This window comes from Panthera onca, chromosome C1 (assembly GCF_046562875.1).
Source record: "Panthera onca isolate mPanOnc1 chromosome C1, mPanOnc1 haplotype 2, whole genome shotgun sequence".
Classification (NCBI taxonomy): domain Eukaryota; kingdom Metazoa; phylum Chordata; class Mammalia; order Carnivora; family Felidae; genus Panthera; species Panthera onca.
In genome coordinates this window covers 31,141,902-31,163,446 of record NC_138346.1, presented here as the reverse complement: position 1 = coordinate 31,163,446, position 21,545 = coordinate 31,141,902, and the positions used below count along the sequence as shown (strand labels likewise).

At 34.0% G+C, this 21,545-nt stretch overlaps 1 protein-coding gene across 5 annotated transcripts in view; it reads left to right on the top strand.

The window, feature by feature from the left end:
- The window catches only part of PARD3B (par-3 family cell polarity regulator beta), a 1,001,728-nt gene that overhangs the window by 487,691 nt on the left and 492,492 nt on the right, over nucleotides 1-21,545 (top strand). The gene's annotated exons all lie outside the window — the stretch shown is intronic.

Sequence of the window (21,545 nt, the reverse complement as noted above, 5' to 3'; positions counted from 1 at the left end):
AAGAGCCGTTTCCAGCCTGGGGAGGATTGGGCAAACATTCCTGTAGAGGTATCCCCAGAGCCAAGGCCAAGTATGAACACACAGTAATGGCAGCGAGTGCAAGAAGAGCTCAGTGTCAGAGTGGTCAAGGAGGCTTTAAGGAGAAAGCTGGCTTGATGTGGGCTCTAAGGAAAGGATGAGCATTAGGTAGGCATGGAGAATACAGTGAGCAAATTTATGCCAACAAGGATATGTAAGTCGAGTGTGGACAGAGGCAGATCTCATGGGGCAGAGCTCCATTCTGAATCCACTGTTTCTCAAAGAGTAATCGAAAGGCCATTCACCTTAGAAACACCTGAGGAGTTTGCAAAAATGCCAATTCCTGAGTTACACCCAGTGTGTTGAATCAGAATCTTTGAGAGTAAGGTCCAGGGAATCTTCAGAGTAAACAAGTTCCCTTGATGATATGCAATCTCCAATGGGAGAATGGTGTGAAATGTAGGTTATAGAGATTGGATCTTGCGTGTGGAGGACAAGCTGCTTGAGCACCAGGAGATGGAGTCAGTTTTTTATCACTGGTGTGGAGGTGGGAGAGACCCTTAGAAACATAATCTCCATGAATTTATTTAAAGATGTGGCAAGTAGAGTAAAAAAAAAAAACACAGTATCTTTGACAAATTAGTAAACGTCCTGGAGTTGTGAAAAACAAATTAGCTGTAACATTTTGTATGAAATTGTGAAGTTATAAAAAAAATGGAAGGAAGAGGAGGAGGGACAGACCTTCTGTTGAAGGGGAAAGGAGTGGTGGGTGATACACAAAGGACTTGTTAAAACATAGGACAATTTAACGTGACCATGAAGGAACCCTGACATGATATGTTTTTTTAAGACATGAGCATGTGTTTTTATTCATTTTCCTTTCAATATATCATATTTAGTATCATCAGCCTCAGTGAGTAAGTAGACAAGGAGAAAACAACCGCCTGAGCATCTCCCTAGAAAAAGAAGTTTTGTCTCAGTCACAGAAGCAATAATTTAGGAGACAGACTCCCTTGGGTCTAGAAAAGTTAACGTATCTCAAGTTTAAGTGACGTCCACCTAATGTAAGAACAGATAAAGTTTCCCCCAAAGATTCTGTGCATATTATTCTCTCTGTTTGGCGGAGGCACTAATCTTAATCTGATTGAGTTGAACAGAACAACGTGCCCTTTTTAGCTTTTCTTAGTCCAGCAGGAGTTCTGACATTTGGTTGCATGGTTAACATCAAGCATGAAGAGAAATTTGTTTCTGGTAAAGCAGTTAAGATAGGTATTCTGACATTTATGGAAAGCTGGGTGGAGGGATCAGCGAAATAAAAAACTCCAAACCACAGATCATTTGACTATTTCTACATGAATACACTGTGTTCAAGTTAAACAATACCAGCAAAGGTGTCGTGGTTAGGAATTGGGAGTCGCCCCCTTTTGGTCACAGTGGCCTTGGAGAAGTTACCTGACTCCCCAGGGATAGTTTCTTCATCTGTAAAATGAAGAAGATGAGAGGATTAAAATAGGTGTTCTCATAAAATACTGCTAGGAACATAAATTGATAGGACACATTTGGAAATCATCAATGATCTTACCTTCCAGTGTAAAAATGTGTAATGAGAAAACATGTTTCTCTACTTTTTATTTTTTCACATTTAAAGCTTTTCTTTAGTTTTAAATCATTTGATTTTAAGGAGTGTGTCTAACTTTTATTTTCAGTTTTTCATCTCTCTCAAGTGGCCAAGAAAACACTGAAAGAGTTGAAACTGGCTTGGGGTTAGCTTACTTTTGAATCCCAAGCAGTGTATAAAGGGCGGGGCAGTTGTACGCCTGAAAAACAATGGTTGTTCTTACTGGAAGGAAAATAAGATGAATGATCTTAATAAAAAAACCAAGATTCTTCTCTCAGTTCGTCAAAGACTACTTGGCATCCATTTTCCTTTATTGTGTTTTCTTACTCTCATTCTGAATACCAGGCTGCTTTTTTGTGTTTTGTTTTTTTCTTTAGTTACAGGCATTGGAAATATCTTTCCTAGTCTATGGCTTATCTTATTTGCCTTGGCTTATTTATTTTATTATAGATAGGTTTTAAATTTTAATATATGTATGTTTATTAGTTTTATTGTTGTTCTGTGTTTATGTTAAAGAAATAATTTCCTATCCTGAGTCACAATGACTCAGTTGTGAGTTGTGAGGAATAATTTCCTATCCTCAGTCAAATGATATTTTCCACTATTATGCTTTCTGAGAATATTTAAGGTTTATTTTTCATATTTAAGCCTTTAATTCATCTATCAACTTTTAAGTGGTATGAGGTATGACCTATTTTTATATTAGTTTTTGGTATTGCAGTGTCATTCAAAATAATTAATGTATATTGCTTATTGAATGTTATTTCTATGTATATTTAGATGATAATTTTTCCCTTTAATCTCTGAAAGTTATGTATTTCATTAACACATTTTCTGCTGTCCAGCCTTTGCATTTCCATGAGAAAGCCTCTTTGGCCATAATGAACTGTGTTTTATATATTGCTGAATTCAACTTGCTTGTCTTTCACTTAGGATTTTATCATCAATGTAACTGAGATAGTCTGTATTTCAAGTTTGGTTTGGCTTATGCTTCGCACACCTTCTGTAAGCTTCACAGAATGAGTAGAGAAGCTTTTACCCTTTTTTCCCCATTCTCTGAAATGATTTGTATTTAGTGTTGACATTATGTTTTTTGTAAACTCCTCTGTTCAGTCTGTGACTGTGTGTGTGTGTGTGTGTGTGTGTGTGTGTGTGTATGTGTGTAACGTGGTACATAAGAGGTGATGGCTTATTCAGATTTTTTATTTTGTCTACTTAAATGTTGGTATGTTGCGTATAAAAGAAACATTCCAGAAATGTATCTATATTGTTTTCTTTTCAAATTTATTGGTATAAATAATCTTAGGCTTTTAAAAGAATCACTGTGATCTATGGTTTGTATAGTTATGTTCTCCTTCATCCCTAAACATTTTGTTTTTTTTCCACCATGATCAGTCTTAATGGAGATTTGTCTGTATTACTAATTTCTAAAAATTGTTTTCAAAGAAACAACTTCTGATTTTGTCAAATTCTCTATTCTTTCTAACTTCTTCTTTTATTTCCTATATTCTACTCTAGTTTTGTAAAATAAGAGTAGAGAAACAGTAAGTTCTTTTCTTTCTGAGCTTCTTACCTGGTTATTTTTTTTTCACTTTCATGCTTAAATAAACAAATTTACAATATATTTGCCTCCATCAAAATACAGCTACTTTAGCTGTATCCCTTCATTTTTGATATGTAGCACCTTCACTTGTCATTTATTTCTGAATGCTTGGATTTGCATTGTTTTTTCTTCTTTACCCTATTTAACAGTACATTTTAAAGTTTATGAACATATCACTCTAGACCCACTACTAATTTGATCACAGTTTTCATAAAGAGTTTTATATGGTACTGATTTCTTGAAATTTATGGTGATAGCTTGTGATCTAGTGTATGGTTTGTTTTTTAAAATGTTTCATGTATAATTAAAATAAATGTGTATCTCCTACTTGTTTATTATCTCAAGTTTGTTCACTTTGTTGTTCAAACACTCTATAACCCTACTTTTTAAAAATGTGCCCTACCTGCTAGTTTCCAATAGAAGTCCACTGAAATCCCCCACTATGGTTATGGATTTGTTAAATGTTGCCCTCTAACTTTGTGAGGTTTTGTGTTAGGTGTGCTGAGGTTTTGTTATTAGTTGTTTACAATTCATGATTGTCTGGTCTCCTTGATGAGTTTTTTTTTCTTTTGTTGGAAGTTTTTCTTTTTATCCATACTAGTAATTTTTCATTACATCCCATTTTTTTCAGATATATTTGCAACCACTAGCTTGTATGGGTTATGTTTTACTGTTTATTTTCCATCGATTTATTTTCATCCTCTCAATGTGTTTTTACCTTAGATATGTAGATAGGAGCATTAGAAGCATATAGAGTGTGTTTTTAAATCCAATCTGATTATCTGTGTATTTAAATAGGTTAGTCCAGTCTGTTTAAAATTACGGTGGTTAATGATCTATTTGCTCTTACTTTTGATTACCACTGGACTGATAGACCCTTCCCCATTTTTCTTTGTTTCAAATCTGTACATTTTGTTTGTGTTCTTTACTCAAGAATCATAAGTTTCGTGTAAATTTTTAAATTTCATGCTAAAGAATTTCAAAGTCGATTCTAAGAACTGTGATATAGCAAACAGAATCAGCTGAAATGATGCTAGGGGCACATCCCAAGTTCCCTGAAAAATAAGTTGGCTAGGAACAGAGTCCTCACCTTCATCTCAGGAAGGGGCTGCACTTGAACTCATTGTCAGTGGGGCCAGTGGCTCCTTACCACCAGCAGCAGGCTCAGCAGATTCCCATAGGCCCAACATGTCCAAGTTCAAGGCAGCTGTCCTTTGCAGAGTACCTCACTGAACAGCTGGTATCGACACTCAGCACTGCCTGGTTCCAGGCTTCTTCTTTATTCCTGCCATTGACAAGGCTATTCGCATATTTGTCCTGCAAAAAAGTAAAAGTAACAGAGGTTGTTCTGTGATGCCTGTTCATGTCCAGTAGAGTACCCTGGTCTCTGTTCATCCTTCCTTGGGCTCAATGGAATGATCAAGGAACCTGTGCTCTCTTCTTCCAGCCAGCACCTCTCCTTTAACTTCCCCAATCCTGTTCTTTAACCCTTCCATGTGAAATTATGAAGCCATCCGGAGCCCTGTTGCCCAACGGGTAGTGACCACTGAAGTGTCTGCCTTACAGACAGAAACCATGATAAACAATCTTCAAGAACTTTCACATGGGACTCAGAAAAATAGAAATCTTTTTCTGTATTGTAAATGTAACTTGATCATGCCTCATGAAATTAAGTGTTCAATATCATATAATACCTACTCCATATTAAAGTTTCTTTCGTTGTTCTCCGAATATTGTTTTAAATTAGGATTTAATCCAAATCACACATTTAAACCAGGACCAGATATCTGATTGCTATGTCTTTTACATCTCTGTAATCTAAAATAGGTTTTTTATTTATTACACTGATTTAGAGAAGAAAGCAACTAGTTGGCCCTTAGTAGATCATTTTTATGGATTTAATTGCTTCCTTTTGAAGCAATTTGACTTGTTTCTCTGGTCCCTGTAGATTCCGTTAACTGGAAGTTCTATCCAAAGGCTTTATTAAGTTAAATGTTTTTAGCAAGATTACATCACAGGTGATATGTACTTCTTATATATCAGATCAAAAGATACATAATATATGTTTTGTTTTGTTTTTCACCATTAGTGACCTAAATTTGATTATTGGGATAAGATGATAGCCTCATTCCTCTGCTGCACATGTGAATAATTTCCACTTGCAACCAGAAAAAATCATTTGTAGAATGACTTTGGTACTATGTGCAGTTCTTGTCAATAATTTTTATAACACTTGATAATTTTATCTGGAAACAATAAAGTATGATAATATACTTTTTACACACTTTAATTTCTTCTACATTTGCTGGCATTTTTTTTTGTAATCTAGTTTTTTTTTTCCAGCTTTCAACTGGGGCTATTTGATTACTCTGAAATATAGTTCATACTACTAATAGAGGAAAAAGTGCTTGCTTTTTTTTTCTTTCAATGACTAATTTTCAGAGTAAATAACTTGATTCATAGAAGTGGCATAGAAGTGCCAGTTGATGACAAATGAGTTTGCTCTGGCATTTTCTTTCTTGAGTATTACTGTGGACTCACACTTTCATAGATGTATTGTGGTTTGATCAATCACCATTGTTCTCTCTGATGCCTCAGCTTTGGTGGTGGGAAGCCCCTTCAGAATAACTTCTGGGTTCTTAACATGACTTTTGATTTTTACAAGCTTCCTTGACTTCTGGAACAACCAGAATTCCCAAGATCACCCTATACCTTCCTTGCCCTAGACTTGGCATCAGCCTTCTGTCCAACGATCTGTGGAGAATGGTATGAACCTTAACCAAAATCCAGGTCTTAGGTGTACACTTTTTCCTTAGAGTATGTTACTTCTACACATTTTGTAGCTAGAGTTCTACATATTTCTTTTAATATATATATACGTATATATATACACATATATATATATAAATTTAAATATAATATATATATATAAATTTAAACATATAATATATATTGTTATATATTATATATTTGTCATTTAAATACATATTATATATGTCATTTAAATACATATATATTTAAGTTTTGGAGTTCAAATCAATATCTCTAATTTAGTGTAAGCAGTAAGAGTTTATTTGAGGAGTGCCTGAGTAGCTCAGTCAGTTAGGCATCCAACTCTTGATTTTGGCTCAGGTCATGATCTCACGGTTTGTGAGATAGAGCCCTGCATCAGGCTCTGTGTGTGCTCACAGCACAGGCTTGGAGCCTGCTTGGGATTCTCCCTCTTCCTCTCTTTCTGCCCCTCCCCTACTCGTGCTCTTTCTCTTTCTCTCAAAAATTAATAAATTTAAAATAGTTTATTTATTTATTTTTAGTTGCTTCTCTTTTACCTTGAAAGTCTTTATTGCTGTTAACTTCAACATAATTACTCATTTGATTTATCATACAATTTAAAATGTTTCAAAATAACAGCTTTGATGTAACTACAAACAACAAAAAATATACTATCAAAGTATTTTGATCTAAAGTTATTGGAAATAAATCTTTTCACTTTGTAGTTTAACATGCATGTGTATGCATGTATGTGTATGTATGTGTACATAGAGCAATACAGACATACCTGTCCTTAGTAATTTTAGAATAAATTTGTGTTATTCAGAATTTCTTTCTAAATATGACTGTCACTTTTATACTTATCATTTACTGACCAATACTCTCATGTTTCTTTTTATTATTTTCTGTAGATTTAAATTTTATCTTTTCTTTATGCTCAGAATACTGGTCATTAATATTTTAAAGTCATTAGTTTGATTTAGCAACCTACTTAAGCAGTTTTTATATTTGTGTGGCTCATGCCTTACCATGAGTTGACTTTTGTTTTTTAATGCTGAACTACTTTCTTGACTGTTTCTGTGGGAGAGGATATGTGAAACATAAACTTTGAATTTCCAAAGAAGTCTTTAATTTGCTCTCTTAGGTGATAGCTTAGTTGGGTATAAAATTCTACATTGCCAGCTATTTTTCTTTGAAGCTTTGAAGATATTATGAATTGTTTCCTGGCAGTCTGTTGCTGATGCAAGTCTAATTGTCATTCTTTGGTGGATAACATGCAATTTCTTATTATTTTTGATGTTTTTCATTTTAAATATGTCTTATTTGGTACTTAAGGTATAATATTAATATGATATCTAATGTCTTCCTTCTATTCTGAAAATTTATCAACTATTACCTCAAACTACAGTAACTTTTTATCATTTTATTCTTCCAGCATTATTTTTAGATGTTCATTGAGGTCTCTCAACCTATTCTTCTAGAGTCCAGCAAGTCTATGGTTTGGGCCCCTCTTATCACTTTGTTTTTATTCAGCCTCAGGGATACTATTATCTTGTTGTTTAGTCAGACCTATCTTTTAGAGTTTCTTATTTAGATTTTATCTTTTTCTTTCTGTGTGGTTTAAGTAGAAGTGGTATCAAATTCTGACTGTTCTGCCACTTTTTGGCTGAAAATCAGTAATGATGTTTTTTTTAAATAAAAGAAGTGGAAAAAATCCATTTTGTCCTTTATTTTGGAATTAATTCTGTGCATTATTAATGGAATATTATAACATAAAGCAGTCTTTTTCATTGTATAAAATAGTCATGCTTTTGATCTTTATTAAAATTTTAGTTATAAATTGAGTTCTTTATGTGATTCCTCTTGTGAACCTATATAGTCTCATGTATAATAATAAACTTTGCACTTTTAGTTAATTTGTTATGAAGAAATAAGTTACAGTTTGAGGATTGTATTTCTATCATTAGTAAGCTATGGGTATTAAATAATATGCTCAAGAATTCTACAGTAGAGATTGCCTACATTTTTATAAACTTGTACTTGAACTTAATAAATATAATAATTCAGGCCACTCATTTAAGGATAAGAGATATTTAAATTCTTTGTCCATCACTGGCTCACAACTATAATATAGTTTACAGGCTAGGTATTTTAAGTTCTAAATAACCTTTTCTCAGTTTTGTCAATTTAATTTTAAATAGGAAAATTGAGCATAGGAAGAAAATAGCATCCTTCTCTGTACTTGTATTCATGTACTATTGAAAAACATATTACTTATGATGGTCACATTTATTAGTTGAATTACGTTTGGTAACAATGATCATAGAGGCTTTTGAGAAACTCTATCAAGTCAAATATATTAAAATTTTATATGTAAGAAACCACTCATTGAGCTTAGAAATGTCTTGTTCTTTGATTTGCTTAGTATATGGTGTATAGTAACTGCTCAGTAAATACTGAATTGCAGATACTAAATTTTAGAGGGATTATATGATTTTACTAAGTCCTGACTACTTTTATAAATTTAAAGATAAAATTTTTGAATATTTTAGACTCTGTCCTTGAAACTTGACAAAAATATTGTTAGGAAAAAGCTAATTAGTGTAAAATAAAGAATTAAGATTTAATTCTCTTGATTGCTATTTCAATTACCTTTCCATTGCCCAGAGTTGAATAGATGGATATTTTTATATAGGAAAATTGGCTGCTTTTTAAAACAATTTTAAAGTGTAAAGTGAAGCTACTATTTACTTCCTTTCCTGCATATACAACATTCTTTCAAGGATGTGTTTCTCTTAAAAATCATCCTGTGACTTAAAGCTGTTTTGCTGTATATAACGAGTATTGGTTCTGTCATTGTCCTGCTATGGTAAAATTTGAAAAGATGTCAGGAAAACGTGTCTTATTTGCTTTGAAGTAAGAAACCAAAATAAAACTAAAATAAAATTAAAAGAAGCTTAGCACAACATTTCATCTCATGCTATTTTGGCGGTGAGGGAGATCCAGATGTATATAGTAACCTTGTGTCTTGGTAGTAAGTCTGTAGACATTATCAGATCAATCTAAATTGAGTTAGTGTATATGTAGTAGGCAGAAACTGGTGGAAATTAGTTTATCTTCCCCAGACTCTTTCTGTTTTTCTTTGTACAAAATAGGATAAACTCATTTTTAGACCTGATTAGGTTTCTTCCCCCCCCCCCCTTTCCCTAAAAGGGCAAGGATAGTCTATACTTTGTTAGATTCATACCAACTTTTAGAATAGGAAACCATTAAAAAGCCCACAGCACATGCATAACATCTGTGGCTACTGTTGGAGATGTGTTGAATACAAAATCCAAAACATTGCCAAGTAAGGAACATGAACAATTACCTCTAATGCTTTTTAGTTTTATTGATAATAAACATGTTTAAGCTATAAATATGATTCTCATGGTAGCCATAACATGCAGATAACCTAACCTACAGATATTCCTCTTTATTTTAGTAATAGGGTCTGTAGAAAATGCATATCAATCCCATTAGACAAACATGTTATTCCATTACTAATATTAGTGGACATGTTAGGAGCTTGTTAGTTTTATTTTTTTTTAATTTTTTTTTTTTAACGTTTATTTATTTTTGAGACAGAGAGAGACAGAGCATGAATGGGGGAGGGGCAGAGAGAGGGAGACACAGAATCGGAAGCAGGCTCCAGGCTCTGAGCCATCAGCCCAGAGCCCGACGCGGGGCTCGAACTCACGGACCGCGAGATCGTGACCCGGGCTGAAGTCGGACACTTAACCGACTGAGCCACCCAGGCGCCCCAGGAGCTTGTTAGTTTTAAATGCCCATTGTTTCTTATATTTAAATGTGGGGTGGCGGTTGTTGTTGTTATTTTCCTTAGTGGATATATTTATCCATAGGGCTTCTCACTTGTAAGCTTAGGTTATATTCAGAATATTTGTATCAAAAATGCTTTACTTATATAATGCTTTCTAAAATAATTTTATTAACCTGCAAATTGTCTATTTGAATAAAAAGACAATTACAAAGAAGTATTTTTGAAAGGGCTTTTATTTAATCGACTTTTATGCTAAGAATGACATAAATTGTGTAACACATTTGCATGTATCAAGGGTTTCCTACCCATTTGAACTCTTAGAAGTTGCTAATTGGTGAGGGTTCTAATTCTATCTTGAAGAATGTGAAAGCCAAGTTTAAGATTGGTTTATGTAACTGTTTAAGTCAAGCTGTCATACACTGTCTATTGCCTATTCCACATTGGATGAAAGCAACTGCATAGAATATGGTGCTGATTTAGTTGCTCCGACCTCTCAATCGTTTCTGGTGAAAGTTCTGTGATCAGGTGAGCTCTTAGATATTACGGCTCTATGATGTGTCAAATGGGTTTATTAAAACTCTGCAGCAGCTGTTACATAGTAGGGGTCTCTTATTCATTGCACATCACAAAATCTACAAATGTTCCGAGTATGGCTTCTTTTAACCTGTAAATGGTGGCACCCAAAGACTCAGACTGCCCTTTTGTTTCATACACACTCCAAAGAGGAAAAAAAAGAAAAAGAAAAAGAAAAAAAACCAGCTCTCCAATTCATTCCTTAATAATAACAATCTTCTAAGACTCCATATTTTCCTAGGTCATTTAGACAAATGTTGCTCTACATCAAAATATAATTAAATGATACATTATCAGTTTAAATTGCATTTTTGGTGTATTGTTTCAGAATAATTGTGATTTATGGTGCTGCTGGCTGCTTTTATAATTGTGAAGTGTTCTGTAGCTCACTGAATGTTTTTAACTCCGTTTTGGTGCCCAAAGGCAAAAATTTTATAAATCCAACTCATTAATAAATAATTTTCTCATTATGACTCTGGAATAAGGAGGACTATATAGGATGGCCTTTTAAAAACATTACTACTTATAATTTGATATGGCTTTAAAGGGGGTATTGTACATAATGTATTGTAATGAGACAATCTCTTTGAGCCCTATAGGTATTTTACATGGAATGTCACAGTGAAGGGATGTTTAAGAGCTTTAAGGAAGCCAGACAATGAATTTTATATTATGTTTTTTAACTTAGAAGTTTTGCACTAGTAAAATTTGGTTACATATTTGTAAAGATTTTTTTCACAGTGATTATGATGAAAACATGAATTTTTGAATAAAATAACTAAACTGTCCTAGATGAAAAAAAATGTTTAGAATTTATATACAGAAATTCCCAGTTAACTCAATTACATTTTAATTCACCCTAAAAAAAAGGAAAGGAAAATCTCGAGACATATATTAAGAAATATTCATATGCCTATGGGAGTTTAAATTTCAACCTATCTCCAAGAAAATGAAAAACTTCATCTCTTTTTTCAGGTTGCAAAATTATTTCTGTATTTACTATTTCCCTATAAGAAATAAGTTAATAGATGTTTGCCCTAACTGCCTTTCCTATATGAGAGTTTTTGGATAGACAGTTTTTCTGATATTATGGTGAAATACCCAAGATACTTTCCAGAAGTAACATTTTACTTGACCTTTACAGTTAAACTTTTTTTCACAAACACACTTTTGCTTTGTATTGTCATTCAAACTCTGGATCAAATTTTAACCATAATTGCAATCCTCATGCTTAAAAAAAGTACAGCTAATATTCACCTACAGTAAATATATAATACCTGATGCCAACAATGAGCCCCTGCTTGTAATTTTTTTAAAGCTATGAAGTATGTAAGAGTATTTTATTATGCAAAAAATTTCTATTTAATTAACAATGGATATCACAATAATTTTGTGAGAGATTATTTTTAAACCACCAGTTTTACCTGATTTTGTGACACTAAATTGTTCTCTTTTTAACTGCCTTGTAAAGTTTTTAAAAGGAGAATGATGAAGCTACATACCAAAAGTTAGATAAATAGCTAAATCTATAAATAGCTAAATTACTTGAGATTTTGAATACCCTGCTATGGAGTATAAATTTAAAGTTGTTTAGTTAACTATAATCTTAAATGGCTAATTCTTATAGTATAGAACTAGTTTTATGAAACTAACAAATAAAGGAAGTCAGTCGTAAACATTGGTTATTAATGCATTGAATAACCCCAATTGGCTGTTGACCTTCAAAAACATCTCAAACTATTGATTAATAAATTGTATCTTTTTATGGTGATTACTCTTTACATATCCAGGACCATATGCTAGGAGAACTGGAGATAATTTAATATGTGTTGTTTAGGATTTCCCAAAGTGTGTCCACATATTTCTAGGACTCTAGAGGGTCTTAGGACAAATAAGATTGGGAAATACTACATACTGTGTTCCCTCTGTGGGGACTCATAATATAGCAAAGTTAAAATGCTGATAAGTATTATGCAGGAATTTTTTTAAATTTAATCTAGTGTTTCCCAAATTAATTTGGCCACAAGCTCTTTTTTTGCTGCTGCCGTCTACTAATAGCCCCTGGATGATACTGTGAGAAATACTAGAAATACTGATCTTAGTATATCTCATTAATAGCAACAAAATGGAACCCTAAACCTCATGGTTTAATTAATTACCAAGTGCTTTTCTGTTGTTGCCGTTATTGTTGTTAATTCTAGATTTAGTTGATGGGTTAGTAAGAAAGGGAAGAAGGAGTATTATTATTTCTGAGAAATATCTAAAATCATTGTGCTTGAAAAGGCCTACAAGCCTGGGGCTTGGCTTCCTTTGAAGCCTTGAGGAAATTGCAGTACTTTTTTTGGCCTTGTTTTCTTGTTTATCAGTTAGGGATGTCAAGCAACCTCCTGAGTTCTGAAATTCCACGTCTCAAGACTGAGTTGTTGGTTTTTTTGGGTTTTTTTTTCCTCCTTTTTTAAAGAACTAGAGTGTAGAAATAAAAGATAGGTATCAATTCGGTCAATATAATTTTACATGATCTTCTCAATATTTTGCTAGCAATTTGGTTTGATGTAGGCAGGCTTGACATTAGAGACAGCCAATGAGTGAAGTTCATTCATTTGCCATTCTCTAGTTCTGTAAGTGATCCTTACTTGGGGAAACCAGGATGAGGAGTCATCCACTCTACCCCTCCAAATCTTGTTTTTAATTAAATGTGAAGTAATTTCCAAATAAATTAAAACTAGCTCAAAGATCTCTTGGAGAATGATTGAGAGTTGACAGAATAGCAGTAGAGAAGCTCAAAGTGAATATACACCTTTGGGGGACTCTTTCTTTTTAGAAAGCAGGAACATTAAGGAATGACACTTTTCTTTAAAAAAGGACTTCTGGGGCGCCTGGGCGGCTCAGTCGGTTAAGCGTCTGACTTCAGCTCAGGTCACGATCTCACGGTCAGGGAGTTCCAGCCCCGCGTAGGGCTCTGGGCTGATGGCTCAGAGCCTGGAGCCTGCTTCTGATTCTGTGTCTCCCTCTCTCTCTGCCCCTCCCCCGTTCATGCTCTGTCTCTCTCTGTCTCAAAAATAAATAAACGTTAAAAAAAAAATTTTAAAAAAAAGGACTTCTGTTGAATACCCATGTGGTGACTAACCACCTTCACAGCTCCTGATTTTCGTGTGTCAACAATAAGGATAGTTGGGGAGAGGAATTTTAGTGTTGGGGTGGGAAAGTAGCTAAAGAAATAGGGGACATAATAACTTGCTCCAATGTCTCTTTTAATGGAAAGTAGTTATTTGCATTTGTCACAAATTAAACTCACCTAATCATTAAAATTATACCCTCTGATTTTTGACTTAACAATTAGGAATGATTTCATTAAGGTTTTATTCCCAGAGAATCAGTTAATATATTTATAACATACATAGCTTTTTTAAAAAGCATTTTATGTAAGTAAGAGTGAAGTATAGTTTAAGAAAAGGTACTTTTTCTGTAGTTAAATGGTTAGCCTGAACTAATTAGGAGCCATGAGGATTTTAGTTAATAAGTTAAGGCACTGAAAACTCGAGTTGGGTGTTCATAATTTAGCTTTGCTCCTTTTATCTGATGTAACAGAGCAATTTAGAATTTTAAGTTCAATCAGCGACTACTACAGGATCATTCTCCATAATTTTTATTAATTGCCCAGTTTTCCTTTTATGTTTTCAGATGCAAGTAATTCTTTTTTGCAGATGTGCCAAGGATCTTTTTTTTTAGTAATTTCCCACCTCACCCAATAAATATTAGGAATCAATTATGATTCACAAACATGCACTGCAAAGGTTAGATATTCAACATGTAACTTCATTGGTTTAAAATTATAGTATTTTGATTAAATTCCTTTTTTTTTTCATCCATTGACTAATGTGGTGATTGTAAACAAGTCCATATAGTCTTCGACAACCCTTTCATCAAAAATAGGGGTCTATGTCCCCTCTCCAGAAACCTGGACTGGCATTAGTGACTCACTTGAAACTAATAGTATGCAGCAAATATGTGACTTCTGGGACAAGGTCATAAAAAGCCACACAGTTTCTACCTGGTTTTCTAGGGAAACTCACTCTAGAGGAAGCCAGCTGCCATTCTATTACTAGGAATACACCGACCTAGAAAGGCCATGGGTAGGCATTCTTGTTGGCCGCCATCTTGGAGTTTCCAGCACCCAGCTCGTATCAACTGCCAGCACCACCTTAGATACACAGACTTTGACTGCAGCCCTAGCCTACATCTGACTTTAACCTTATGAGACCCCAAGTGAGAGCCACCCAGCTTATCCCTTCAGAATACCTGACTCACATATCTGTGAAATATAAATATGTAAACAAGTATACGTATTTTATACTATTCACTTTGGGGATCGTTTGTTATGCAATAATAGTAACCAAAACAAATAGGTTTATTACATAAATCTGTTCTTATAATGATACAATATATTCCAAAAGATAATCAGGTTTTCAAAAATTATTTTGCCTCAAACAAAAGGCAAAACCTTTTTGTTAAACCCATCATATTATTACCCTCTGAATCAATCTTTAAATTAGTAGTAGTGTCTTCTACTTATACATAGGTTAGTATGTATTGAAAATGTAAATCATGGGGCACCTGGGTGGCTCAGTTGGGTAAGCGGCCAACTCTTGATTTCGGCTCAGCTCATGATCTCTCAGTTTGTGGGATTGAGCCCCATATCAGGCTCTGTGCCAATAGCATGGAGCCTGCTTGGGATTCTCTCCCTCCCTCCCTCTCTGCCCCTTCCCTGTTTTCACATTCTCTCTCTCTCTCTCTCTCTCTCTCTCAAAATAAATAAATAAACATTTAAAAAACAGAAAATGTAGGAGCTCCTGGGTGGCTTAGTCACCTGAAGCATCTAACTTCAGGTCAAGTCACCATCTCCTTGTTCATCAGTTCAAGCCTGGCATCAGGCTCTCTGCTGATAGCTTGGAGCCTGGAGCCTGCTTTGAATTCTGTGTCTCCCTCTGTCTCTCTGCCCCTCCCCACTCACACACACTTTCTGTCTCTCTCTCTCTCTCTCTCTTAAAAATAAAACATTTAAAAAAAAAGAAAATGTAAATTGTAAACTCATTTTAAAACAAAAAAATTAACAGAATCAAAGTGAATATTAATGTTTTGTAGTTTAATTTTCATTTGGTTATAAAATCCCAGGCAATGTCTTTATATTCTAGCATTCTGAGAGATTTTGTGTGCTCATACCTTACTATAACCATTTGCCAATCAGCTCCACTTGCTAAGTCGTGTAAAGAACTAGAGCTCTTAGGGATTTGCTCAGAGGCTTTGACTTATTTTATGCACATTTTCTAGTATTTATTTTATAGAAGTAATAGATGCACATGCTTAAAACTCGATACCAAAAAAAAAAAAAAGAGAGAGAGAGAAAATGAGATGTTGCCCTCCCTGCTTCTTCCTATTCAGTCCCAATCCCAAAGGCAAGAACTGCTCATAGTTGCTGTATGTACAGTTTTTTGGTGGCTTATAACTTTAAATTAAATATTATATACATTGCCCTCTCTGGATTTGTTAACTTTGTATAACATCTGCTTTTGACTATCAGCTATCACAGGTGAAGAATTTCAAACACTTACATTACTTCCCACCTCCCATTCACCTCTTCTACTTCCTCATTGTTACAGAAAACTTTCAGGTTAATGGTTATCCTTAGACTAATGATTGCCTGTATAGCTTTAAATCATACAGATATTTCTCAACTTGCAGTGGGGTTATGTGTTAATAAACCCATCATAAGTTGAAAATGCACTTCATACCCAACCTACCAAACATCATAGCTTAGCCTAGCCTATCTTAAATGTGCTCAGAGCACGTACACTGGCCTACAGCTGGGCAAAATCATTTAACACAAAGCCTATTTTATAATAAAAGTGTTGAGTATCTCATGCTATTTATTGAGTAGTGTACTGACTGAAAAGGGAATGGTTGCATGGGTACAGAATGGTTGTTAAGTGTATTGATTTTTTTCATCAGTTGTTTACCCTGGTCCTTACTTGGCTGACAGGGGGCCGTGGTTCCCTGCCACTGCTCAGCCTCACAAGAGAGTATCACACTACCTATCGCTGGCCTAGGAGAAAATCCAAAATTCAGAATTCAAAGTATGGTTTCCACTGAATGCATATCACTTTGCATCATTGTAAAGTAACCAAAAAAAAAAAAAAAAGTTAAGTCAAACCATAGTAAGTGGGGACCATCTGTATACTTAAACGCCTACTCTTACCTACCCTCGGTAAAATTCTTAATCCTTGTTATGAAAAAAAAGAAGGAATTAGAATCCTTTTTCTTGCTTAAAGTTTCCTTCCTCCATTACTCTATTTGTACGAATCCATTATTTTTGTGTGAAAACTCTTTATCCAGTCTACTGTTGATGGCAATATTTTCACTTTGAGACTATCATGGATAATTCAGCAAGGAGCATTCTTGTCCTTTGGTGCACAGGCGTGCACATTTTGTTGAGTCTATGCACCTAGGAGTTAAAGGCTGTGTGCATATTACCATGACCAGTTTTTCACATGGCTCTTCTACGCTCCAGGCTCTGAGCTGTCGGCACAGAGCCCGAGGCAGGGCTGGAACTCAGGAGCAGTGAGATCACAACCTGAGCTGAAGTCGGAGGCTTAACCCACTGAGCCACCCAGGTGCCCTAGCGCTTGCGGTACTAAGAGGAGTTCCGTAGCCTTACCAATAGCTGACACTGTTTGTTTTCACTTTAGCCGTTCTGACGGATATGTAATGGTATCAAATTAGGGTTTGGTTGATATTTCCTTAATGATTAAAGAGGCCGAGCATCTTTTCATATGCTTATCGTCTTATATTTTTTTTAACCTTCTTCTGTGAAGTGCTTATCTATGGCGTTCCCTGTCCCAAAATTATGAATGTATTCTTTGTTATTTTTGAAAAGTTTTATTATTTTCGCTATTTATTTTAAAATCTATACCTGAAATGTACTTTTTTTTTCCCTTGTGGTATAAAGAAGAGGTCTGTTTTCTTTCTTTTTCAAGTATTTATATGCTGTTGACCCAGTATTGTTTATTTTTAAAATAAGAAAAAAATATAACTTTACTTACTTACCTTTCCCAATTTCTGTGTGTCTATTTATTCCCTTTTCTTGCCTGACTACTCTGACTATAATATTTAATAGAAGTGGTGAGAACAGATATTCCTGGCATCTTCCCAATCTTAGATACAAAGCTTTCAGTCCTTTGCTATGAAACATGATGTTATAACCAAGGTTTCTTTGTTTTTCATAGATTCCCTTTGTTAGATTGAAGGTTTCTTCTGTTCTGATGTTCTGAGTTTTTAATTGGTAAATTTTATATTTTACTCTGTTTTGTTCTGTTAACGTGGTGAATTATACTGGTGGATTTTTGAATGTTAAATCAAGCTTGCATTCCCAAGAAAACCTCATTTGATCAAGATATGTTTTCCTTTGTGTGTAATGCTGGATTTAATTTGCTAATATTTTTTTAAATATGGTACATCTCTGTTCATGAGGGATATTGGTCTCTGGTTTTATTTTTTGAGTAATGTCTTTATGCAGTCTTGGTTTCAAAGTAATGCCAGTCTCATAAAATGAGTTTAGAAGTGCTCCTTGCTTCTCTATTCCTAAAAGAGTTTTACAGAGTTCTTATTATTTCCCAAATGTTTGAGATTTAGTCATCTGGACCATGAGTTGTCTTTGTGAGAAGGCTTATAATTATAGATTCAATCTCATTATATGATAGAGAGTTACATCATTACTATTGAATCAGTATTGATAATTTGTGTCATTCAAGGAATTTATCAGTGTCATCAAAGTAAACAGATACATTGTCATAAGTAGTATTGTCCCATTATTTTCTTTTACCATCTATGGAATCTGTAGTGGTGTTCCCTCTTGCATTCCTAATATTGGTAATTTGTGTCTTCTTACTTATTTTCTGGATCATTCTAGCAAGAGATTTGTTAATTTATTTATCTTTTCAATGAGGTTTTGATTTATTTGATTTTCTTCTATTATATGTACATTTTTATTGGTTTTTCCTTTTATCTATACTCCTATTTTCTTCTCACTTTGCATTTTAGCTTTTTGATGTGGAAACTTAGAGAATATTAGAAAAGAGGATTATAAAAAACTTCAGATCAATAATTTGAAATCCTTTAAAAGACAATATATTAATAACACTGCTAGGAATTTACCCAAGGGATACAGGAGTACTGATACATAGGGGCACTTGTACCCCAATGTTTATAGCAGCACTCTCAACAATAGCCAATTTATGGAAAGAGCCTAAATGTCCATCAACTGATGAATGGATAAAGAAATTGTGGTTTATATACACAATGGAGTACTACGTGACAATGAGAAAGAATGAAATATGGCCCTGTGTAGCAACGTGGATGGAACTGGAGAGTGTGATGCTAAGTGAAATAAGCCATACAGAGAAAGACAGATACCATATGTTTTCACTCTTATGTGGATCCTGAGAAACTTAACAGAAACCCATGGGGAAGGGGAAGGAAGAAAAAAAAAAGAGGTCAGAGTGGGAGAGAGCCAAAGCATAAGAGACTCTTAAAAACTGAAAACAAACTGAGGGTTGATGGGGGGTGGGAGGGAAGGGAGGGTGGGTGATGGGTATTGAGGAGGGCACCTTTTGGGATGAGCACTGGGTGTTGTATGGAAACCAATTTGACAATAAATTTCATATATTGAAAAAAACAATAAATAAAATAAAAGACAATATATTACAAAAGCTATTAAAAAAATAAAAAAAAGCTATTAGACATTCACTTATAAAAGCAGTTGAACCAAAAGGTAAATATATACAAATGTTTTAAAAAGTGGGTTTGTCCCAGACTGTTAAATAGTTGCAGATCCTCAATGGGCAGGTAACCCCAGTAGTATAAAAAAGATTCCAAAAAACAAAAAACAAAACAAAAAAGAAAGAGGAAGTACTCTCCAACTTACTCTGATGTTAGTGTATTCTTGATACCAAGATGGTATGAAAAAGGGAAATTATAGGTTGATTTCACTTATCAGTCAATACCATGATAGGTAAAGGGCAAATTATTGTTTTAAAAACCTCAATAGATTTTTATCATTACTCTTTTCATTTTTAATATTGTTTACTTGTGCCTCCTCTCTTTCTTTAGTCATTCTTACTATTGGCTTTTCTGATTGATTGATTTTGAGGAACCAATTTTTGGCTTTTATGTTTTTAGCTGTGGCTTTCTTTCTTTCTTTCTTTCTTTCTTTCTTTCTTTCTTTCTTTCTTTCTTTAATGTTTGTGCCTTTTTCTTCCTTTGGCTTATTCTTTAATTACTACTCTAATTTTGAGCATACTCAAAAATGGATTGATATAATGAACCCCTATGTACATGTCAACTAGTTTCCATGATCAGTGATATAGTGTCATTTTGTTTAATCTATTCTCTTTTTAATATTTTACTTTATACTGTGAAGCATCTTCCAGAAGTCATGTCATTTCTTATGTAAGTATTTGAGTGTACATCTTTAACAGATAGGAACACTTAAGCAAAATCACCCTATCACCTTGCCTAACAATATGAATAAATACTGCTTTAAATATTACCCGATACCCTATCCATATTGAAATTTATTCAAATAACTCAAAAAAAAGTTTTTAGGAGATAATTTGTTTGGAATAGGATCTAATTTTTTTTTATCTTTATTTTTGAGAGAGACAGACAGACACACACACACACACACACACACACACACTCCAAGTGGGGGAGGGGCAGAGACAGAGGGAAACAAAGACTCCAAAAGAGGCTCCAGGCTCTGACCTGTCAGCACAGGGTTAAGTGGGCTGGAACTCACAAACCAGGAGATCATGACCTGAGCCCAAGTCAGACACTTAACCAACTGAGCCACCCAGGTGCCCCTGTTTGCCTAAACTGTGCCCACACATTGCATTTGCTTATTGTGGACTTAACCATTCTTATTTTATAATTTTCCTTCCTATTTCCCTCTTTATTTCAAGTCTTTTGAACTTGGGGAGAAACCAGGTTATTTTCTACCATACAGTACCATACATTCCGGAATTCATAAATTTCTTCCTTGTGGTAATCATTTAAACGTTTCTTTATTCTCTGAATTTTCTGTAGTTAAATGTAGAGACTTCATTGGATTCAGGATCAGTTCTTTGGCAAGAATATTTTACAGATGATGCTGTGAACTTATTACTTATTTGCATCACATTGTGGAAGCACGATGTTTATGCTACGGAGGTTCAGGTGACAGTCACCTCATCCCTCCTGTATAAAACCTTCCATTACTTCTTACTGGATGTTTTTCCCATGTATTGCACATTTTCTTTTTTAGTATAAAGGTTGAAGTTTTAAAATGTATTGTAATTTTTAAAAAATTATATAGTTATACATGTTTCTAAATTTCCATTGTTATTTGCTCTTTGATATGTGAATTTTTCACATACATGCTTTAATTTTTTTTAACCTAATGTGTAAGTGTGGAGTGTTATTTTGTTTTTAAGTTTACTTTTCGTTGTTGATTTTGGTTTATTACTTGCACTGTGGTCAGAGGATAAGGGGCATATTATTAATCTCTTTGGGATTTATTCAGGTTGTTTTATGTCATAGTACACAGTCACATTTTTTTCCTTTATATGTTGCTTTCCTTATTCTTTTTCTGTCCGTGTTTGTTTAAAAAATTGTCAGATGCCAGTTGATGTCTATTTGAACTTCATACTAAACTTTCCAGTTGTAGTATTTAAATACCTTACATCCTTTATTCTGCAATAGCTACCAGTTATTAAGAAAAGTATATGAAAATCTCCCATAATGATGGTGAATTTGTCAATCTCTCTTTGTAATTGAATCCATCTTTTATATTCAGAGGCTGTGTTCTTAGCTACATAGGTTGGTAATTATATATTTCTCTAGATTGTTCTTTTTGTCATTATGTAATTTGTGGCCTTTTAATTCCCTAATAACACCTTTTCTTTTAACGTAGCCTATTTTGTAAGTAGCATGGTTGTACAAGTTTTTGTTTTCTACTTGTCATCTACTAATGTATCCTTCTACCTTTTCATTTCAAACCTTTCAAGGTTGTCATGTTTTGGATATGTTTCCTATGAAAAGTTATAGCTGGA